The sequence below is a fragment of the Chenopodium album genome, chromosome 2 (assembly GCF_948465745.1).
Source record: "Chenopodium album chromosome 2, dcCheAlbu1.1, whole genome shotgun sequence".
NCBI lineage: Eukaryota > Viridiplantae > Streptophyta > Magnoliopsida > Caryophyllales > Amaranthaceae > Chenopodium > Chenopodium album.
In genome coordinates, this window is record NC_137835.1 from 30,845,042 (window position 1) to 30,868,729 (window position 23,688).

General features: G+C 37.3%; 1 non-coding gene across 1 annotated transcript; it reads left to right on the forward strand.

The window, feature by feature from the left end:
* The first annotated feature begins 3,578 nt into the window (after positions 1–3,578).
* LOC145607028 (small nucleolar RNA R71) lies at positions 3,579–3,684 on the forward strand. The gene has a single exon (XR_014105485.1). It is a non-coding gene; the product is annotated as a small nucleolar RNA R71 (small nucleolar RNA).
* Positions 3,685–23,688: the final 20,004 nt, after the last annotated feature.

The window sequence follows — 23,688 nt, forward strand, 5'->3', positions numbered from 1 at the left end:
AATATCCACAAATCACAATTCCAATCAAAATTACCAAACAACACCAAACATCGAACAATTTCTTCCCACACAATCAACAATCACAAGAAGAACCACCAATACCACAATAGCACCTTACTACCCACACTACCAAAATTCAAATTCCTAAATTCTCAACAAAATTGCTCACAAATGCAACAAAATCAACAAACAACACAATGTGAGGTAAAATCAAACGACAAACAACTCAAATAATCAACCAAAAACCAATATCAATCATCAAAATCATGAAAGTTGGTACTACCACTATTCATGCTCATGAACAAATCAAAACTTGCAAATATATGACATAATTGAGCAATTAAAAGCTAGAGAAGATGATTATACCATATATGAAGCAAGATTGAACCACTTTTAACCACCAATTTCCACCAAATAGAAAAACCCCAAATTATACCCAAGTATGGATGAGAGAGATTGGAGGTTTAATTTTATGAAAGTAGTATGAATTTGATGATTTGGATGAAAATGTAGAAGGTTTTAGTGAATTTGGAGTGAAAATTTGAGTGATTTGAGTTGAAATTTTGATGAGTTGTTGAAGTGAGTGGTGCGTTCTTGAGGGTTTGAGGATGATGAAGCTATGAAAGATAAATAAGGGGAAATGAAAGAAGGAAGGAAGATAAAGGAGAGGCTCAGGGTGATGCGCGCCCGCACCAGCCAAGTGCACGCCCGCACCTGAGCCCAGCCTAGCTCTCTCTTATTCTTTTTTTTTAAGTTCTTGGTGCGTTCATTGGTGGGCACATGAATAATGATGATGATAAAAACCAACATAGGCAGTAGAAAAATCCCTTTTTAGTGGGTTTAAAACTAGAATTTCATGAACCCACCATAAGAACCCACCAAGTGCAAACTTCCTTCAACTTTAGAGCATAAAAACCCTAACTTACCTCACCAAGATTCTTACCCTTTTACCTCAAATTTCGATAAAATCGAGTATAGTCATATCAAAAACCGCAAAACACCTTCTCATTCTTCATGCTCACTTAAAGAAATCCAATCCCAAAAATGCAACCTACAAATCCAATCAAGTAGAAAAGTGAAAGAAAAGAAAATAAAAGTAGGAAAAATAAGAGAAATTCAAAAATGAAAAAGAAAAGTTAGAAATCTCCGGGTTACCTCCCGGGAAGTGCTTGCTTATGGTCCTAAGCTCGACCCTTCCTCCAAGTCATGGAGGGTCAATGAACACCACCTTCTTCAAGGTAGCGGAAATAGCAAATTCTTTTTTAACTTCTAGCAACCTCTTGTTGTTGCTTGATGAAAGTTCCTTCAAAGACTTTTAAATTGCAAATTTTTCTTTCCGTAACTTTTTTCTCCCTCTCTTCTTCTTAGAATCACGAGCTTTTTTCTTTGGCTTGTTGCTAATTGTAGATGGTTCCTCACCATCTATACTCATGGGAACATCCCTTCCATCTTAAGGATAGAGCTCAAACCAATGAGGGATTTCAACTTCCTCCTCGTCCGTAAGCTTTGGAATCATCATTTTCTCTTCACAAACCTTCTTTCCATCAAAACTTGATAGAACATCATCACAATTCTCAAGACCATCGTTAGTCGAAGAATTAATCATGCACACATTATCAATAGAGCGAGGGGAATTAGCACGCATAATTCCTTGCACAAGAGACAAAAATTCATGCATTGGTTTCAACTCAAAGATTTCCTCTTTCTTACCAATTCTCAAGGTAATACGGCCTCCTTTCACATCTATTAAGGCTCCCGAAGTGGCTAAGAAAGGTCTTCCTAAAATGATAGGGATATGGTCATCTTCCGCAATATCAAGCACAATGAAATCAACGGGAATAATGAACCCTCCTATCTTAAGAGGAACATCCTCAACTTTCCCCTTTGGAATCATAATAGTACGATCGGCCAATTGAAGGGTTATGTTAGATGGGAGTAGCTCACCTAGCTCGAGTTTCTTGAAAATGGAATAAGGCATGACGCTCACATTAGCTCCAAGATCACAAAAAGCATTATTAAACATTTTCCTTTTAATCTCACATGGAATAGAGAAGTTTCCCGGATACTCCATCTTCTTGGGCAACTCAATATGAATCAAAGCACTACAACAACTCCCAACTTCAACCGAATCAACTTCATTGCACATTCTCTTCCAACTCAAAATCTCCTTAAGGAACTTGGAGTACCTAGGCATTTGGGTCACTACATCGGTGAAGAGGATAGAAAGGTGAACTTTCTTGAGCATAGCAATAAATTTTCCAAATTGCTCATCAATTTTGTGCCTCAAGAATTTTTGTGGGTATGGGAGGTCGGGTCTCCGCACTTCCTCACGCTCTTTCTCATTACTCCTTTTTTCCTCTTGCACATCCTCATAACTCACACTCTTAGACTCAACCTTCTCAAATTCCACTCTTGGGTCACTCCTCTCCTCATCCTCCTCAATGGACCTAGAAGCTCCCTCATTAAGAACTCTCCCACTCCTAGTGGTGATAGAATAAACAGGATACTTAGGTTCCACTCCTTGAGAAGGCAAAGAGGATGGACTAGCACAATCCTTTAGAGTGTTGGCTAATTGGGTGATTTGTGTCTCAAGCATTTTGTTATGAGTCATCATCTCATTAAATTTTTTGTCACTCACCGCCATATATGTGTTGATGATCTTGGTTTCGTTATCAATCATTTCTTCCAAATTTGTCTGAAATGATGATGGTTGGGAATAATAATTTTCACCATTGCCTTGAGGCTTTGGAGCAAAATCGGGTGGGGGTCCCCTGTGGTTGTTATTTTGAAAACATCCTTGATTTTGGTTGTTGTTCCAATTGCCACGGCCTTGACTATTGCCACCATTATGGTAATGATTTCCAAAGCCTTAAGATTGACTTTGGTTACCATACCCATGGCTCGGGTTTTGATTACTATAGCCTTGGTTGTTATAGTTACCTTGAAAACCTTGGTTTCCATGGTTCCTATAACCTCCATTGTTGTAGTTATCGAAATCACCTTGGGGGTGAGAATTCCTATTACTAAAATTCTTAGGTCCATCAAACCTTTGACCACCATTGGCACTAGACACAAAGTTCACATGTTCACATTCATTAATTTCAACATCATCACATCCATCAACAAAAGTTTGAGAACACATGGAAGAATCATGATCATAAGATCCCCAATAATCACAAAATAGACAACCACTTGGCATGTTATTGGAAGTAGAAGGAGAACAGTTAGAAAATGTACCTCTCCCTTTAGATTGGGAGGGAAGACTCAATGAATTCGTAGAAACACTCTCAAGCTTTGCTTTGAGTGACGTCACTTCCTTCCCTAGATTTGAAATTTGGGAGGACAAGTTGTTAATTGCGTTGAGATGATCCACCGAATAAACCGTCGATCCACTCTTGCTCGTGGACTCCCTTTCTCCTTCTTGCCAATCTCTACAGTATCTCACAACATCCTCAATTATGTCAACTACCTCTTCTTCCGTCCTATTGATTATAGGACCTCCGGTTCCTCCATCTAGGCATGACTTGCCTTGAGCATTCAAGCCTCCATAGAAAATTTGTATCACTTGATAGGTAGGAATTCCATGATGTGGACACTCTCTTTGGTAGTCCTTGTACCTCTCCCATGCTTCATAGAGATTCTCATTAGGCCTTTGTTTCAATCCTTGGATCAAGGCTCTAGCCTCCGCCGTCTTCTTTTGTGGATAAAAGCGAGACAAGAAAGCTTTGGTGACTTCATCCCACGTCCTAAGGGAATTTGGCTTAACCTCTTTATCCAACCACTCTAAGGCACGACCAATAAGAGAAAAGGGAAACAACTTTAGTTAAATGAACTCTTGAGAAATGTGGTTCACCTTGATAGTATTACAATACTTCTTAAATTCCTTTAGGTGATTCAACGGGCTCTTACTCTTGGCTGCACTAAATTGCCTCCTTTCTATCAAAGTAATCATGGGCGGTTTAATTTCAAAATCGTTCGCCGGTGTTGTACGTGGAGCAATGCCACTCTCAAACCTATAAGCACCGGGAATTCCCAACTCCTTCAAAGCTACTCTTGGATTCTCTCCCATGGCTTGCTGTTCTTCTTCCTCAAACTCTTCTTCACTTGAGGAACTTAGGCACAATGACCGGTTGGCTACCCTTCTTCCTGAAAGAGTTCTTTCAATTTCCGGATCCAAAGGAACTAAGGTCCTAACACGAGTTCTACTATGCATGTAAAAGCTAAAAAGAAATTTCTAGTAACACGGCTACAAGTGTAGCCTAAAAGAAAGAAGAAAAATCTTTTTGTATTTTTGAATAAGATGGAATAGACTCAACAACAATACACAATCACAACACCACTCCCTGGAAACGGCTCCATTTTGGCGAGGGTCGAGACTAGGTCGTTGAAACTAACCCCTACCCGAGGCCAAACAAGATTTGTAAACACTCAACACACCCCTTCACAAGTATAATGGTAAGTTGAGGGTCGGACCCAAAGGAATGGTGGGCAATTATCTATTGTCTATGGTCAAGCTATTCCGAAATGTAATGATTGGGTGTGAATGTTATGCTAGAACAAAGAAGACTAATAAACGAGAAGAAATCAAATGTAATAAACACTAGGGCTAGGATCCACATGCAATTGTAACGGATTCAACTAATTGGGAGGTCAAAGTGACTAAGTCAAGCAATGTGAGGGAAGACCAATCATGCAACCAAAAGTGCATATCAAGCTATTTTCCTGAAGGTCTAAATAGCGTCAACTACGTAAACTCTAACTAGGAAACATCACAAGACACCTCAATCGTTAAATGCAAGCCACAAATCAATGGTCCGTATCAATGCAAACTTACAATTCAATCTAGTGCAACAATCAAAGTTAGCTACTCTTTAATTAATCACACACATGCACATGATCATCAACCAATTTAATCACATAGTCAACTCCATCAATTTTCCCCAATTAGCTTTAATCCATTACTCATACATGCTTCACCATTACCCTAGAAAGCTATCTACTCACTAGCCATTAAAATCAAGATCAAAACAAGGCTAATCAACAAATTCATTATGATCAAATCAAACAAGCTATAATCAAACACAAATCAATCAAACTTCAATCAAACTTGAACATTGAACAAAACAATTGAAATCAAACTAAAGATCAAACTAAAGATTGCATTAAAGAAAGGAAATCCCTACAAACTTGATCAAAAATCAAAGAAAATGGTTGATGATCATGTGCATATCATGCAACCAAAGAAAAATCAAAGTGACTAAGTCAAGCAATGTGAGGGAAGACCAATCATGCAACCAAAAGTGCATATCAAGCTATTTTCCTGGAGGTCTAAATAGCGTCAACTACGTAAACTCTAACTAGGAAACATCACAAGACACCTCAATCGTTAAATGCAAGCCACAAATCAATGGTCCGTATCAATGCAAACTTACAATTCAATCTAGTGCAACAATCAAAGTTAGCTACTCTTTAATTAATCACACACATGCACATGATCATCAACCAATTTAATCACATAGTCAACTCCATCAATTTTCCCCAATTAGCTTTAATCCATTACTCATACATGCTTCACCATTACCCTAGAAAGCTATCTACTCACTAGCCATTAAAATCAAGATCAAAACAAGGCTAATCAACAAATTCATCATGATCAAATCAAACAAGCTATAATCAAACACAAATCAATCAAACTTCAATCAAACTTGAACATTGAACAAAACAATTGAAATCAAACTAAAGATCAAACTAAAGATTGCATTAAAGAAAGGAAATCCCTACAAACTTGATCAAAAATCAAAGAAAATGGAGAAATCTTCAATCATCAACAATCCACCATGAAATTCTCACTCTAAAAATCTAGAGTTTCTCTCTCTAATTTTTTTTTTATCTAAAACTGATTCTAATTCTCCTCTCCTCTAAAAAAAATAGAAGGAAAAACTATATATAGGAAAGATGCAAAAGAAGAGTTAGTTAGATCGACCAAAAAGAAACCCCATAAGGCGCGGTCGCATCAGAGGAGAGGCGCGACCGCGGGAAAAAGGGTACGGAACAGGGGCCCTGGCTGGCGCGCCCGCACCCACACTAGGCGCGCCCGCGCCACCCAGGTGTGCGGCCGCACCACTCTCGTGCGCGCCCGCACCTGGCAGCATGGGAGCCCCCCCTCTTCTTCGTCCAAGCTCATCCTCATGGGCTCGTCTTTATGATGATGATGAACACCAAGGAAGGCAGTCTTGAAAAGGCCATTTTGGTGGGTTCATGGCAAAGATGACGCCCCCACCGCATACGTGCACCGATCTCTTGATTTGCTCTTTGCGTTCCTACAAACTTGAAGCTCCAAAAGGCGAACATGAGGCATCCAAATTGATGAGAAATATGAGAGGAAGGCTCGGGAATCCTTGGAAACACGATCATAACCTAAAAACAAACGAAAATAAACAAATAAAAGGGAAAAAGAACAAATAAACAAAGAAATGAACCAAACAAGGAAACTAACTATGGAAAGCACAAACTAACGAAATAAAGAACAAAACTAAGGAAAAACTAAGGAGGTGGGCTATAAAATAGCATGAAAATCATCCTAAAAGAGGCCAAATGAGTGCCATAAATGACACTCATCAGGTCCTGTTATCTATTTCCACGCGTTTTCTTATTTTGATAAAATTTAAGCGTACAAGAGGGTAAAATTGTAATTTCCTTAAAACACTTCTTTTATTGTAATTAAAACTCCTAAAAGTCAATTTATCAATGCTAATTAAACTATGATTCAAAAGAACCTTCTATAAGATTCTAGAAGACTATAATCAATCCTAATCGTATTAGGAATGATAAATCATGATTGGGCTTATAATATATCGTTGGAAAGCTCTTTTCGAACCCGACCCAACTACACCATTATTGGACTATTTCCATGGACCAAATCAAATTGGATTGGTTGTTTTCTTAAAATAGGTTTTTGAAAACAGAGAGAAAGAAAAGAAATAAAAAACTAACCGCATTCCACACTTTTACTTCATTCGAATATAATTCGACATGAAAGGTACTCATCAATGGGTTTGGTTTTGGGGAGACACAAATGGGTGTCTACAGGTACGGTACCTAATGTGAACATTACAACGCTACATATTGCATGGCATATATATTGTTGAGAAATAGGTGTTGTATTTGATTTGTTTGGAACAATAGTCAATAAAAAAATAAAAGTAAGAAAATAATAAAGAATATAATGTAACACCCTAATAATTCTCTCTTTAAACCTGTGAGTACCCTGAACAAAATCCAAGAGAATTACCGGCGTGCTACCGCCACGTGTTCAAACGTTAAGGCTATATCAGAAATTAGCAGCGGAAAATTTAAATCAGTTATATAAATAAGTTTCAAAACCAATAACCATAAACCAAACTAAATCTTACAACTTGGAACCATTAAGGCCCTTATTCAAAACTCAAACCAATAGAAGTAGTATGAATGTAAAATTGAGTTTAAATAACTTCAAAAGAAAATAACAATAAAAATAAGAAAAGCAACCAACACTCCACTCAAGATCCCACCATCTAGAAACAAATGTTGCATGTGTAAGAACCTGTGGTTAATCTGCTCCCAAATATAACTAGTGTAAAAATTAGATTGTCACAAGATCATTGAAAGGCGAAGGCCATGACCAAAGAAAGACACACAAAGCACGCAATCAGTAAATCTGAGTACATACAAGCTGCAAAACATAAAAGAAATCCGTAACATGCTACTAATAATCACTCATCACGCATCATTAGTTTATAGACTCGACACATGACTCAACTATTTATATTACTAAGACTCCATTAATTAACAGGTAAATCATTATTTTTATTCATTGCATTAAGCAATAGACAAGGTTGTCCAACCCATGCTCCATTTGGAACATCAAAAAAGAAAACCTCATGCCTCCTTTCGGAAACATCAATAAACATCCAACGACCACGGGCGCGACTCCGTGACCGTAGTTAGTATGAGATCTCGCCTAACTCCTAGTTTTGAAAAATAATTGAAATAAAAGACTCGTAGATCAGACGGCCTCGAGAAAAGTGCACGGCTAATACCCCGTGTACCCCAACCCCTGATTGTCATTACTCTGGAAGTGCACCAATCCAGAGTTTTATTGCTCATCCATCTTGCACTTTACGTGATTTACAAGTTAAGACTTGGTGATGACTCATATGCAAACAATACAATCAATCCAATCAAGTAAAACAACTTTCCAATTTCAATTCTTGATTAATTAGTGACAAACAACATTTATTATTTATTTCTTTAACTACCTCTGTGTATAAACACCTTGAGTGCATTAGGCACCCTAAATCCTTAACCTCGTCTTATAAGACTTGAATCCTTCCTTTACTCATCCTATTTCAATAATCATGAATGAGTAATAAATTAATCATTACACCAATCACATACCTTTGCCTCTAAGCACACCTTGCATAATTAGAGCATAAATAATACTTGCACTATAAAATAGTGCACGTCATACGAATTTTACAATGTATAACCAAACAATTTAACCCAGTCATCCCTATACATGATACTAAGTTCTCGATCCGTCCTTAAACATGCACTTAAAAGCAAGGTTTCGTAACTCGTACGTACCTTGAATAAACGAATTGGAATGCCACTTTACTATCTAGAAATCACCTTCAATAAAATCCTCTCCTAAACAAAACAATAACATCTCAATCCATAACCAATCAATCAAATTTACAGCAATACTAACTTACTTTAAAACCTTCAAAATCCAAATCAAACAACACTTTAAAACTTTATTCTCCTTTAGTTAAAATTAAAGGCTTATATATAGTTCTTTAAATTTCCTTCATAAAAACCTTAAAATACATCTTTATATATGAAGTTACAACATGTTTAAGCTACTAACCAAATCTGAAAATTTAGTTTATACACGTCCTTTGCAAATTAAACAGCCCATATTTGGAATAATGGAATAATAGCTTAAAATATATGTAGAAACATCAAAGCCTATTATTTTTTTTTTTATACCAAAACAATAAATTTTAGATTACAAAAAAAACTTGAAAAATTAATTTAAACCTTAAACTTGATACATTAATAATTTATTAACATAAATTAATCATAACGGTCATATAGTGTATAGAAAACTCTAAGAAACATGATTTAGAATGCTTTAAATTCCCAAATCAATATTTTTAATAATTAGAAAATTACTTTTAATCACTAAAAATAATTTTAACATAACATAAACACTATATACTTAAGAAACTTGACTAACACGTTTCAAGCCCTAAAATCATGAAAAATCAAGGTTTTAGACTCAAAATTCTTTGTTAAAGAAAACTGGAAATTAGTTCTATACTTTAAAGATCATAAAAGTTATAAATTTTCAATCTTTTACAGTCCAAACTCATAATCAAACTATGATAACCAAAAATCATGAAATAAATAATATAAAGATTGAATCTTTGAAATTAAAAGAAGAACTTATAAAAAAAAAGAGAAAGAAAGAAGAGGAAAGAGATTAAGAGAGGGGGTTCAAAATGGCGGCTTGGCTGGGCGGCGGTGGGCGGTGTGGTCGCTGGAGGCAGCAAGACGGCACCGGCGGTGGGCTGGTGGCGCGGCAACAACGTGCAGAATATTTTTTTTTTCTTTTTGTGTGAGAGCCGTGAATAGTAGAGAAGGAGGAAGGAGAAGTGAATGAATTTTATGTGAAAGGAGAAAAAAGTGTGGGGGTTTATGGAGGTTTTATTTGGGCCTTGGGTTTTCTAATTAGATTAGGAGTAAAACTTGAGGTTTTGGGCTATTAAGTTAAAAAAATTTTAAATTAGTCTAAAACATATTAGTTTACTTAAATCTTTTCACAAAAATAATTTATTCAATGAAATTGACATAAAAATATTTGTATGAATAATAAATAAATATTTTATAATTAAGTTGAAAATATGGGGGATTACAGATAATCAAACAACACAAGTGTTTACGTATGTGGTTTGATATACTAGGTGAAGCGTTTAAGAGCTTCTATTTATTACATTGGGGAAAGATATATATACAAGGAATAATAATGCTTAAAGTCTTAATCATATCAAAATTAAACGATTACCCAATAGTTTTTATTTTTATAACAAAAATGAAGCAATAAATTATTCCTAAAGTAAATTCTTACAATAGCCGTCATGTGAAGAAATATAAACTGATAAAATATTCCATAAACCATGCCGCAAAGACGTGAAACCGCAAATCGAGACACGTGAAAATAGTATTTTGTGCAACCGTCAAGGTCAAAGGAAACTGTGCGAGCAAGATGGTCTCCTCGAACGAATGCCTTGTTTTTTGCGTTTATGTCTACGCTGAAAATTCTAAGGGGATCAAAGAAACTTTTATCACCTTAAGCTATCTTAGGTGGTAAATTTTACACCACAATTAAAAAAAATATGGACCCCTTATTTTTTTTTTTACCAAAATTCATTTTAATGATTTTAGAAAATATGGAAAATATTTTTAAAAATAGAAATTAAGAAAAAAAAAGTTGAAAAAATAATGAGCAGGAATTGCAGTCCCCCATCACCGACGTCGGCAACCACCGACCAGAGTCCTCCATCCATTGCCGGCGACATCATTCCTTCCCCAGCCAATCGACCGACCGCCCTCCCCCGTCGACGTCAGTTCACCCACTCCTTTTTACCGCTTTTCGCCGTCTACCTTTCACCGGCGAACCTCAAATCATCCCTAAAGCTAAAATTATTTCTTGCAAAACCGAGTACTTTGATGGATCGAACAAAATACGGAAATTCATTAATTGTTACCAAATCGACTACTAACCAAACTACCAATAATCCTTTGACCGGAAAACCTTTGACGGGAATCAATTAGGCCGAATCCATTTTTTCAATAGTCATTGTAAAAAAATGAATGCGTTTATTTTTTAATTCTGTAATTATTAAGAAAATGATTATGATTATAATTTATCGAATTGTTGTTACTATAATTTTTAGATTATACTAATGATTCATATTGTGATCGAATACCTTATACGAATTTGCAATTTGATGTGGTCATTTGAAATAATTAATATTTATTTTGCAAAATTATTGTAACAATATCGAATTGCATATGAATTGTGTCATTGAATTGAATATGGATTGGGTCCCAAAATTAAAATTTCAATTTCCCCCCGTAAGTGGCCACATGTCACCTTTTTCGATTGGGCTTTATATCTATAAAAGGTACTTTATAACTATAAAAGTTGCTCTTCCCCTTCATAAATTTTTTTTCACATTCGAAAGCCACTCACTAAATATGCCTCCTATATTAAGCTTCACCCCTTTAGGTAGCCCTGTTATACTGTACTACACCGCCCCACAAGGTGGTTTGAATGTCAAGTTTGACATGAATGAGATGGTTTACTACACCCAAACCAACCTTAAAATTAGCCCAACTGAAATTAAGGACCTCTTGAAGGCAGTGTTTGACCCCTCAATCCGTTTCGACAATGAACTTTCAAACTTTAAAATGGCTCCTAAAGCTGGTGGTCCACTACGACCAGCACACCTCCCATCCATCAACGACTGGCTGGGAATGGACGAGAAGTTTAAAATCTTGCTCGACTGGTACTCCATCTCAGCACTAGAGAAGGAGGATTCAAAAAACCCTATTTTCGTCGTTCTTGATGCATTTAATAGACCCTGAGCCTGTTATTAATTTTGCAGCCCCTCCATTTATTATGCAGGATGATGATTTGCGCCTCCGGATGGCTTCATTCTGTGATGCTTTCCAGGTAGTCTATCTCCCCTTTGCACCACGCTTTCTACGTCTCTATGTCATTGAGTCTCTCCCTCTTGAAGTGCCAAGTTATACTTGTGCAGTCATTCAACCAATACGGTGCAATCGAAGAGATAAGTATATGCTTCCAATGCCTTCTGCAACTAAGCTTGTTTGCTCGAAATTTCAACTTCATGTTACAAATGCATCATCCTGATGTTGTCATTCTGTTAGAAATTAGAAACAGCGTTGGTAATCTTGTTTAAACGATTGCAAGGGTTGGTGGTAATTTTAGCTACGCACACTCTGTTCTTAACTCCTTTGAAGGAGGGGCAGCGCTGATATGGCGGTCTGAAGTCCTTTAGACTCAGACCCACTACCAGGGTCCGGGGTCGCTTTGCATTTTAGAAGCCTATGTTTAGGAGAAAGGTTTACCTATGTGAGTTAAATAAATTTTTTTTTAATTAATTTAGCTAATTATTAAATAAACTCTGTTTTAAACCCAAACATTAACCATTAAACATATTTTTGATTGAATATACAAAATAATTTTACCATCATGTTTTGTCACAGGGCTATCCCCCAGCAGCGAGGTGAATGAGCAAGAATGGTGTCCAATGGCGTGCAATGAGCTAGAGTACTTTTGGTTGATTTTGTTGTTTTTGGTTGTATTTTGTGGAAGCCATTGGTGGTTGAATTAAGCTAAGCTCGGATCCATGTTATCATATTTTCAGAACTTGTTTTAGTTGTTGTTTTAATTAATTAATTAGAAGTTGGTATGAAGAACTCCTTGTCCTATTTTGTAATTAAGGGGCGTATTTTGTTTTACTATCATAATATTTTGCCCCTTTTATATATTAACAATGCTTTTGTGCAATTTAGTAATTTAGTATGTTTGTGTAATATTGTATGTTTGACATTAATTATTAGTTAGTAATTAACTGTACTTGTGGTTAATTCTAATTACATTATGCAATTATTAATTATTATTCGTAAGGGTCGAAATTAGACATAGATAAATTAATAGTTGTAGTAGTTAAGTGATATAAATAATTAGCTAATAGAGTAGGTGATTAAATTAAATTGCTAAATTACAAGTTTAATTAAATATTTAGTTAGTTAAATTACAATCTGTATGATTTTAAAATTACAAGTTTAATTAAATATTTAGTTAGTTAAATTAGTAAGACTAAATTATAAAATATGTCCACTTTTTGTATAAAACAATTTTTACAAAATCAATAAACATGTAGTTCAGATAAAGTTACAATTGGCAAAAGGTTGAGCATTACACTTATATTGCAACTTAGTTTAGACTATAAATGTTTTATTAGATTAGATGTCTATTGGATGTGATTTGTCATTGATGGAAATAGTACTTTTTTACCCAAAATTCAACAACACAATTGAGTGGTGCACAAGTACATCAAATCAAGTCTATTGAATGTTGTAGGGAATATTTCAAGCGTTATCCCTAGCTTGAACCCCACTGTGATCATACACTAAAGTATGGTGGCGTCCAAAGGGAAAGAAGATAGAGCAAAAGAGTTGCCAACAAGTTTTAGGAACATGTAAACCGTTCACGAGGTGAAGGTTACACCCCTTAACGATCCAGGATATCGTCAACTCCAATAGGTCTGGAACCATGACTGGTAGTTTGGGGATGAAGGTACAAATCCAACCTAAAAGAGATTGAACATGCCCTAACAATAGGCCTCTACTTTATTCTGACCGTATTCATGTGCGCGTTCTGACTAACATGCAATCATTAACCCTAAACCTGTTTATTTATGTTGGTTGAATATTAACGCACAAATAAAACTATTATTGGCGATCACTTGAATTATAACCATATTAGCCCTAACAAGATTATTAATTATCTTATTAAGCGTGATTACAAATACCAATTCCCTTTAAACATGCATAAAAGGTGTGATCAAGAAATAACAATAAACCAAGCAACATAATAATAACAATAAAATTAATAACAATTATAAACATTAATAATTAAAATAATAATAATAATAATAATAATAATAATAATAATAATAATAATAATAATAATCATAATAATAATAATAATAATAATAATAATAATAATATAATAATAATAATAATAATAATAATAATAATAATAATAATAATAATAATAATAATAATAATAAATATTAATCATGTTAAAGCATAACAATAGCAAGATCCTAGGCATGATACTATCAAGATTAATAACAAACCCTAGCATCTCACTAAACATATAAAAATCAAATATTTAGCCCTAACATGATACTAACATCATAAATATTAGGAAAGAATAAAAAAGGCATCATACTTTTAATCATACTTGACATTAGGATTTTTTAATGGTTACCCTAAACATGATACTAGGAAGATCAAAGCACCTTAACACGACGCTAGGAATCATAATAACATCCTGAGCATGATTTCTACATCATAATATCAATAAAAACCATTAAAGCACTTACTTGGATGCCTCGTACCTCTTTCTAATAACAAAATACACGCGTTAGTAACTTCAAGGAAAATATAAAACAAAACAATTAAATTAAATAATTGGAATAGAGATTAGGGACCAAACCCTCATAAATTAAAACCTTTCACGTCTAGGGCGAAAGCAACTTCAAACAATGCTAGGTGTTTCTTGGTCTTGTGAATGCGGAATTTTGTGTGTAAAATTAGAGAGAAAAGAAAACAAACTTTAGCCTCGAGAGAGAAGGGAATTAGTGAATTCTTGAGAATTGGTGATTGTTGATGATATTTGATGATGAAAAACGGAGATTTTAGGAGGCTATTTATAGAGAAAATTAGCCAAAAAGATAGAAAAACGAATCAGAGTTTCGACGAGGAAAAAATAAGTTAGCGCCAGGCGCTAATGTTTGGCATTAGGCGCTAATTAAATTTTTCACAAGTTTTCTAAATTCAGATAAAATTTAGCCGTACAGAACGGCAAAATCCTATTTTCCTTAAAAACACTCTTTTATTTTGATTAAAACTCTAAAAAGTCAACAAAAGTCAACTTATCAATGTTAATTAAATTAGGAATGAAAAGAACCTTCTGGAAGAATTCAGAAGACTAAAACCAATCCTAATTGCATTAGGAATGTCAAATCCATATTAGGCCCTCCTCTAGATAATTGGGCCGCATATAAGTATCAAACCGGGCCAAGTTTAGTAATTTGGCCATAACTTCCTCATTATTCATCGGAATTGTGCTTATAATATATTGTTGGAAAGCTCTTTTCAAACCCCATCCAAATACACCATTATTGGACCCATACTATGGACCAACCAAACTGGATTGGCTGTTTTCTTAAAATAGGTTTTCAAAAATAGAGAGTAAAGAAAAGAAATTAAAACTATCCGCAACACTAGACTTTCCACACTTTCACTTCATTGGATTTTGATTCGATGTGAAAGGTACTCATCACCGGGTCTTGTTTTGGGGAGACACAAATGGGTATCTACAGAAGCCCCCACTTTGACTAAGTTTGGAGAAACACAAGTTTCGAAAATAAAAGTCAAAGTATCGATAGGGACGGGGAATGATTCCGAACGTTCTGCGATCCCAAATCATTATTGTAACGCCGATACCTACAAACTAGCTTTAGTTAAACAGATAAAAGAGTTAAGAAACACATATCTTATACCGTCGAGTTCACGTCTCTGAAGGTAACCGATTTGCTGCCGTAGTATTGTATTTCTGTATTTTTTTGACGACCTCCTGCAAGCTAGAGAATGCCGCATGAAGACTGCTATGCTTGTAACTGCCTCTAATTCCGCCATGATAGACTTCTGCAAGCTAGAGAACCCCATCGAAGATTGCTTCGCTTTAAACGACCTTCTAGCACTTTGTGACCATCTTCCGCAAGCCAGGGAACACGATCAAAGACAATTTCGGTTGAAATCACCTCCAGTTATTTGTGACAACTTTCCGCAAGCTAGGGAACGCTGCCGAAGATATCCTCGCTTGAAGGTATCCTCATTTGTTGCGATAATATTCCGAGGAAAATTACCGAAGACCCACACTTTTCGATCTTGAAAAGCTCGCTTGAACTTTGATTCCGCTATGCTAGTACGTCGGCGCTTCTGCTGCTTTTGAACCTGTATGTCACTGCCTTTTGCTGTATGAACCATTATGTCGGCGCCTTGTGATGAACCAATGCTTAGGCGCTTTAAGCTAAGTGAGACGATCATTTATCAGGTCGATCACTTTATGTAATTGTAATCGAGCTGATTACTGAATCATGTCAAATTGCTTAGAGGGGCTAACTAGCGTACCAAGGAACCCAAAAAAATATTGCAAGAGGTTAAATAACCGCACTGAGTGGCTGAACAGTCTGTCGCCGCTGATATAATGCTAGCGCCGCATATATGGCTCTAGCGCCGCTGATAAGCCTTATCGTCTGGCGCCAAGGCCTGTCGCTTGGCGCTAGAGTCGGGTTTTCCATAAATACCCCTTTCTTCTTCATTTCCGCTGTTGCTGCTCATTTTTTGCTCAAGAATCGCTCGAAACTTCAATTTGCTCATTCTTGCTCGTTTCTCAACTGAATTCGCTCAAATTTGTAGCAAATCAAAACTTATTCCATCCATTTTCTCGATATATGTAAGTTTTCTTCAAACTCACTCCGATTTTAATGAATTTCGCATAAGTTTGTCCACAAATTTCTTGAAATTCGAAACTTAAATTGCTTAATTCACTTTGTTTGTCAAGTTTTATGCCATGAAATTGCTTGATTATGTTTATATATTTCCTTGGGAGTAATTTGAGACTTGTTTGACTCAATTTGGTGAAGAAACGAACCAATCACCATTGCTGGACCTCTTAAGGTCGGGAAGACAATGTGGCTTGTTCTTCATGTTTTTGCTAGCAATTCTTGTCCAATTTTTCACAATAATTACTATAGTATTGCAAGAAATTGTTTGAATGCTTGAAAAATGCTATATATGCTCAATTTGAATTTGTGCTCTGTTTTGGTATTACGTACTCTGTTTTTTGCGAACATAGTATCATGCGGCTAGGCGAACCTTAGATACTATAGAACTTTAATTTATGATAATTTTGCACGATGTAGCATGGCTAGACAACGAAGTTCGGGTTCACGGTCCCGAGACGTACGACGGGGAGCGGACTCTGTACTTCTCCCCCGTTCACCACATTTCTGAGAAGATGCGATGTGGGATCATGGTCGGTAGGACGCACTGCCATGGTTCAGGTTGCGATACCATGGGCAACCTATACAAGATGTATATCGGCAATGTCGGAGAGGTGAGACTTCTCTGGGAGTCTTGTGGATTGACTACACTTTTTGAGACCTCAGAGGCCATGATTGCCTCTAGCGGGGGTCATCATGTGGTTTGTGCTCTGGTGGAGTTCTTTTTGGACACCACCAACACTTTTCAATATCCTTAGAGTGAGATGATGGTCACCCCAACCGACTTTAGTCTCATTACGGGACTAGAGTTTAGCTCTGTTGCGTTGCCATTCGACAACGAGATCAGCGTGTTTTCCCCTGAGGTCGAGGAGCTGTTGGGTCTGATTGCTGTTCGGGCTCGTGCTAAGGTAGAGTCAACTTAGTTCAGCGCGAAGGGGATTCGCCGTTCGACTCTAGCAGCGGCTTTTGATGACGGTGCGACCACTCGAGAGGAGCGGGTGCGCATCTTTGTGCTTATCTTGTTGTTAGGGACGTTCTCCCTTGACAAGGGTAGTAGAGTGATGCTTTACTACCTACCTGTAGTCCGTGATCTACATTTGATCGAGACTTATGACTGGGCCAGCTTGGCCTATGCTGACTTCATTCGAGCGTTACGAGACTCGTGTCGACACCGGTCCTTCACGGGGAACGTCGCTCTATCCAGCTTTTGGAGGGTCGTAGAGGTATACTTTATCTCCCATAAAGTTTATCTCTAAGCTTTGATTAGCACTTGCTGATAATTTTTGCCTTTTATAGATCTGGTTCTACGAGTACTTTCCCTCGGTTGCGCCGGCGAGACTGTCGCCGCGCCGGTTTGCAGTGAGTGCCTCCCGGGAAAGCCGCCGCGCTGGGATGTCTACTGCTTATGTCTGAGATTGGATCATATCGGTATGGTTCTTTATATATTTGAACACTTTGCATTACCTTCGATGGATTCTTATCTGATAAGTATTCTTTGTAGAGGCCTAACGTGTTATACCGGTCGTGGGTCGGCTTGGCTGTCCCTGGGTTAGCCGCGCAGTATACTGTTGAGCGTTGCTACTTCTTGGGGACATATGGAGTGATCGCATAACTTGGAGAGAAGGTTGCTATTCAGCATTCCTCGAACACTTTCATGGTTCTTGCTCCACCACCGCGTCAAATGTTCAACGCCGCGAGGTTGTTGAGCATGTCAGAGAGAGCTGGTACCCCTTAGTGATCTTATACGATCCCTAGGCGGTGCTATGAGGAGGAGCTTCTGCCGTTGTTAGCTCTAGTCCCTATACTGGCTAAGGAGGGGGCGATATGATTTTCAACTTTTACCTTTCGTTAAGTAGCCCCCAAGTAATGTTTTACTGACTTTGATTTGCTTTTGTCAGGCTGGACCTACTGAGTTCGTGCCACCTCGTATGTCCATCCATTATCAGGGGACAAACGAGCCGATCGAGGAGATGATTCCTCCAGCTCTTGAGGGTGAGCGCTTCGTGGAGCGGTCGATCCCTCATCACCAGACTCGGGTAAGCTTATTTATTTGCAACTTTTGTCCATATATGTTATGCATCATTACTGACTTTATTTCCTTGACAGTTCTCGCGCAAGGTGGTCACGGCAATGGCACGGTGCATAGATGCCTTCCGGAGCCAGCTCGTTCGGATGAGGAATGTGGCCACATGTCGTCGCGACGACGTCGTTCAGGAGGTAGTTTCCCTTCTTATTTTTTTGCATTATTGCTTCTATATTGCTTGTTTCTGATTTAGTTTCTTCTTGCAGGGTAAACCCATTCCTTCTCGTACCCGTACGAGACTTGAGGTGCGAAGAGAGCCGGCGAGGTCTAGCTCGAGACGTCGTCGTACTGGTTCTGGCGGTCGGGGTGGTCGTTCTGAGGCTGCCCGCATCGAGGCGGTGGAGGGCTCAGGCTCTTCATGTAAGGGTGCACACGCTGCGCCGGTAGGCCAGGGAGAGGCTACCTCGGCTCTTAGAGGTGGTGGGATGTACGAGGTCGGCTCGTCATCGCAGCAGCCTCCGCAGCCTCAGCCTCAGGTTGATCTTTGGTGGACAGCTCCTGTACTGAGCTTTCCACCTCCCGAGGAGACTGGAGCTGGAGCTAGTTGATAGGTTACTCCTCGTACTACGCAGTTTTATGACATGATGGGTGTACGTCCTCCGACGCCGTAGTTTATTCTTATGCTTCTTTTTATTATTTTGACTTTGTATAGAACTTTGCATTTATTTAGACTCATTATTTAGGCATGTTTGTATATACATACAACCTATGAGTTTATTAATTGACATTTATTTATTATTTTTTCATTTTTATGTGCATGTTTGTGCGTTTAAAGAATCGTGGTAATTAATTTTGCGCAAAAATTCCGTCATTTTTATTATTGATGGAGGGTATCCGACTTTCTCCCCCAAAAAGAAAAAATGAAAAAATGAATGTAAAAATATTGGATTTATAAAAACTTAAAAGTTAAGTCTAAATAAAATCCAAAAAATAATATAATTAATATAATGGTTATATATACTAATTAAGAAGAAGGAAAAAATAATTTAGAAAAAATAATAAAAAATCGTAAAGTCATTGGTCAGACTCGAATAAGGCAAAAAACGCGGTTTTGAATTGCTCATATGATAAGACACGTCAGCGCCATCTGACGCCACGCGTTTTGGGTTAGCGCCAGGCGCTACTCTTAGCGTTTGGCGCCAGGCTCTGACGTCAGGCGCCAATGTCTGGCGTCTCGCACTGATGAGCGCTGACTCCGAATCCTTTCCGGATTAAAATTGCGCCGATTTTGTGCATAAATAGCCCCCTGCCTAGCCGATTTTTTCATAATTTCAGCAGATTAAACTATAATCTTATCTCTTTAAAAAAATAATAGTCATGTCTCTAGTCTCTAAAAGTTTTACCAACTTCACTCATGAATGGTGTCGGTCTCTAACTGCCAAGGAGAGAAAAGAGTTAGATGTTTTTCATATGGGGGGTATTTATGGTGTCAAAGGGGTAGATCTTTAAGTAGACTTTATTCATACTGCCCTAGAATATTGGGATGTGGATACGCATTGTTTTAGATTAGGGTATGATGAAATTAGCCCTTTGCCGGAAGAATTCGGTGCGATCTTAGGCTTTCCTGCATTAGATCTTGTAGTAATCCCTAGAATAAACGAATATTATTATAAGGATTTTGAGCGCTTCTTCAATTTAAAAGACAAAGATCTAACAAATATAGTTGATGGTTGCATAGTTAATTTGAAAGAATTTGCTCGCCATTATTTTGATAGACCTTATTCTGAGTCTTTTCATGTTTATAGAAGAGGGGCTTTTCTTTTTTGCATGCTTAATCAATATTTTCTCACTAGTGGTAGAACTAATAAGGGTCAAGCAATCATATCAACTGTTTTGGAGCAGATTGAATCTGGGAGAAATCTAATGCCTTTAATTGTTGGAGAGACTATGCTTAGTCTTGACGAATTAAAGAAGAATCCAAAAGCACCTTTTTGGGGCTCTCCAATTTTATTACAAGTAGAAAAATAATATTTTTAATTACAGAAATAAAAAAAACATATTTTTGTATAGTAATATTAATTTATTTGCATCGAATTATTTTACAGATGTGGCTAATGGAAAGACTAGAATTAATTAGTCCTCCAGACAATATTGAAAAGCACACTCCAAACTGCTTTGTGAGAAGGAAGAAACGCTTCTCTAAGATGGGGCGCCATGAACGGAAGAAAGTCTTCGGCTTTTGCAATTTTACTGTCAACTGGGTCATCCCTTGGTGGAAAATAGAAAAGATGATTGGTGTCAACAAGCAACCTTTCTGTCGTCTTCCAAGATTGTCCCGAATGACTTTTTATTATCCCTGCAGGGTAAAAAGACAGTACGGCCTACTTCAAACAATTCCTTCCGGGGATCTTCGTCGTCCCTATGAATTTCCTGTCTCTCAAGAACTAGACAAATTTGATTCTTATTGGAGCGCTAGACCTTTATGGGAAGTGATCACCCAAAAGGTTCCTCCTTCCTTGCCCAATGATGTGAAGAAGTGGCTTCTGAAGAAACCTTCAAAGGACATGAAGAAAAATCAGAGTAAAACCGATGTGAAGAGTCGTCTAGGTGACAAAGTGATTCCTGTTAAGGAACGCTTGGGTGAAAGAGTTGAGTTCAAAACACCTATCATGCCTAAGAAGAAAAGCTCAACGAAGGATAAAGGAAAGAGAAAAGCTGACACTACAGAGAAAAAGGCTTGGGTAGAGAAGAAATATGTCCTAGCTAAAGGGGAGACTATTTACTCTAAAATTGAATGTAGGTCCTCTAAAGGATGCCTACTAGCTAAAGTTATGGATGAGGAAGAAGATGCTGATAAAAATTAGAAGAGAGCAAAGAAAGAGAAAAAAGATTAAAGAATTGCCTAACTTTCAATTATTAGACTTAGTTTTAAATTCAAAGTTAGTTTATTTAAGCTTTATTTAAATTCCATCAATAATGTAATTGTTAGTTTATTTTATTAATGAAATTGCAGCTTTTAATTAAATTATTTCCTTTAAATTTAATTTATTAATGCAATGAAAGCTGAAAATTTATTTTTTCCAGAAATTTTTTCGAGTACGGAAGTCGAAAATTTTCCGAAAAACACTGAAATATTCCCAGGTACTTTGCAGAAAATTGGCGTCGCGCTTTTACAACTGGCGCCAGCTATGGGAGTCTGGCGTCAGGTGACAGACGTCGTCGTCTGGCGCTAGGGTTCATCGGCTAGCGCCATAATTTATTGTGTGACGCCAATATTCCTTCGATTTTCTGTCAAATTTTTTATTAAGTCTGAGATGCGAGGTTTGAAAAAAATAAAGTGACCGCACCAGTAAAGGGTTACCTACGTATCCTTCTTAAGGAATCAAGCCAAACATAGCTCTCTTGAGTGTCCTACTCAAGTAATTATTGGTAGTACTTTTTAAGTTGGTCAAGATTTGTCATGTTCAAGAACTCATTGCCATCCATATCAATCAGTTAATTTTGCTGCACCTCCTGACAGGATCGTTTTGACAATATAGGGTCCATACCAATTAGGCCTAAATTTTCCCCTTGGATCTAAAACATTTTTCCTTAATGCTTTTAACACCAAATCGCCTACTTTGATGATTCTTGTCTTGAACTTCTTATTAAAATGCCTAGCCATACGAGTTTGGTAGCATTGAGTATGATGTAGAGCTTCTAGTCGTTTTTCATGTAGTAGAATTAGCTCCTCATATCTTGCCCTAGTCCATTTAACTTCATCGAGTTTGCTTTCTAATGCAATGCATAGAGATGGTATCTCTATCTCTATAGGTTGTACAACATCCATTCCATACACCAAGGAAAATGGCGTATTTCCTATTGATGTGCGCATTGACGTGCGATAACCCCACAATGCGAAGTGGAGTTTGTCAGGCCAATCTTTTTAATTTTCCGTCATTTTCTCGATGATAGTCTTTAAATTTTTATAAGCAGCTTCGACTGCTCCGTTTGCCTAAGGTCTATAAGGAGAAGAATGATGATGCTGAATGTCATATTTTTGTAGCAATTCTTCACACTCAGCTTGAAAGTGAGTTCCATTGTCACTTATCATTTCATGTGGGACTCCATATCGACAAATAAAATTTCTTTTGATAAAGAGTGCTACATGTTTTGTAGTGATTTTAGCGTATGATTGTGCTTCGACCCACTTTGTGAAGTAATCAATTGCCACTAAGATTCCCCATGTAGAGAATGGCCATGGCGAAGTGTAGGTATAGAGTAGAGATGGAGGAACATGTTGTAAATTAGCGTAGATTTGGCACTTATGGCATCTTTTTATGTATTGGTGACAATCCCTATTCATGGTAGTCCAATAGTATCCTTCTCGCATTATCTTTTGGACTATCATTTTGCCATTTATGTGAGTTCCACAAATTCCTTCGTGGACTATCCTCATTGCTCTTTGAGCATCCTTTTTTCCTACACATAAGAGAGCTCGGCCCTTAAATACCCTTTTGTGTAACTCGTTGTCTATGAGTACGTATTGGGAAGCCAAGAGTCTTAATGCTCGCTTTGCTCTTTTGTCAACATGGGGAGGGTATTCTCCTTTGGTGACATAGTTGAGTATATCCGTATACCACGGCTCTTCTTCTTCTTCTTCTTCTTCTTCTTCTTCTTCATCTTGGATCATTTCATCATCTTCTATAGCTTGAATATAAGCCGATTTATGCCTTTTTCCAATAGTTAGAGGCATTTGCTCGATTTCTGTAGGAATCCTAACCATTCAAGCTAGTCTTGCCAAGGCATCAGCAAATTGATTTTCTTCTCTAGGTAGATATGTGTATTCCACCTTTTCTAACTGATTAGTGAGAGTTTCCAGATAAGTTTGGTAAGGGGCTAGACTTTCGCTCCTTACTTTCCATCTTTTAGAGATTTGATTGATAATCAATGAAGAGTCTCCGAATATTCGTAATTTTTTCACTCCCAATGCCAAAGCTATTTCAAGGCCTACCACGCATGCTTCATATTCAGCAGCGTTGTTGGTAACGTCGAAATAAAGCTTTATGGAGATTGGAACATTTTCTTCTTTAGGTGATACTAGTAATACTCCAACGCCACATCCCTTTTGGTTTGAGGCTCCATCGAAGTATAAGGTCCAAGTATCGTCTTCGGTGACCATCAAGTCTTCGTTTGGAAATTCATTATCGTGTATTGGCGTCGAATCTTCTATTGGAAAGTCTGCTAGAA